Below are 1091 nucleotides of genomic sequence, written 5' to 3'. Positions count from 1 at the left end.
AGCAGGTAAGTACCCTCTTACCGATGCTAATAATGAGAAAGTAGTCCAAACTGAACCAGTAGGTCAATCAAGCAACACTTTTAGCCAAACAAATGAAAAACAGGGGACTGAAATCCCTGTTAAGTCAAACTCTACCTTGAACGTAGGTAAAGAGATTAAATTGCCCTTGCAAGACTACTTAAACCCCGATAGGACCTATTCCAATAGATCCGCTATCAGAATACCTGACGACGTCACCTCGAAAACCAAGTTTAATGCTGACTATTATAATATGATGTGTCGAAACCCTTTTAAAGGATCTCCTCTAGAACATCCACAAGACCACATCGAGGGTCTAGAGGAATTGATTCCAGACGAGTATATTCGTTGCAGACTTTTTCCATTTTCATTAGAAGGGGGAGCCTTAAGATGGTTAAACTGTCTACCAAGAGGATCCCTGACTAGCTGGAAAGAGATTAGAAATGCTTTCCTTAAGCAATTCTTCGACGATACTCGTTATTGGGAAATAAGGAGGCGAATCTCTACTTTCCGTCAAGATCCTCAGGAATCATTCAAAAATGCATGGGGAAGATTCAAGAGTTACGAACTCGAATACCCCCACCATGGTTATCCAGAACCACAATTTCTTAAGATCTTTTATAAAGGTGTTATTCTGAGCTATAAGACAACGCTTGATACAGCAAGCGAAGGGAATTTCGTTACTAGAAATCCTATGGAAGCAAGACGTCTAATCGAAAACATGGCAAGAGGAAGATCCTATGAAGAGATGGATGAAGAAAAAGAGAAAGAAAAAACTATAGTCTCAATAGAAAATACTGAGTTAGCTGAAATAAAAAATTCCATAAATTCGCTTCATTCTCTTCTGACAGATCAAAATCCACCTAATCTGTGCCAGTACTTCCATAAAGCTCCTCCTATATCAGATGATGAGCTCGACTTTATAGAAGGATTAGATGATACTGATCCTCATTCTGTGTTTAACGTCGACAGCTTTACACGAGACTATGAAATCTGTATACAGTCTCGTACTGGAAGAGAAAAATTCAATCTAAAGCAGGCTCTTACAGGAAACCGTAAAATGAAATCCGAAT

At 39.0% G+C, this 1091-nt stretch overlaps 1 non-coding gene across 1 annotated transcript; it reads right to left on the bottom strand.

Moving 5' to 3' along the window:
- Positions 1 to 502: 502 nt before the first annotated feature.
- Positions 503 to 609, bottom strand: LOC130495322 (small nucleolar RNA R71). The gene has a single exon (XR_008934594.1). It is a non-coding gene; the product is annotated as a small nucleolar RNA R71 (small nucleolar RNA).
- Positions 610 to 1091: the final 482 nt, after the last annotated feature.

Source organism: Raphanus sativus, chromosome 5, assembly GCF_000801105.2.
Source record: "Raphanus sativus cultivar WK10039 chromosome 5, ASM80110v3, whole genome shotgun sequence".
Lineage (NCBI taxonomy): Eukaryota > Viridiplantae > Streptophyta > Magnoliopsida > Brassicales > Brassicaceae > Raphanus > Raphanus sativus.
Note: the sequence above shows the minus strand (reverse complement) of the source record. Positions and strands in the feature narration are given on the sequence as shown.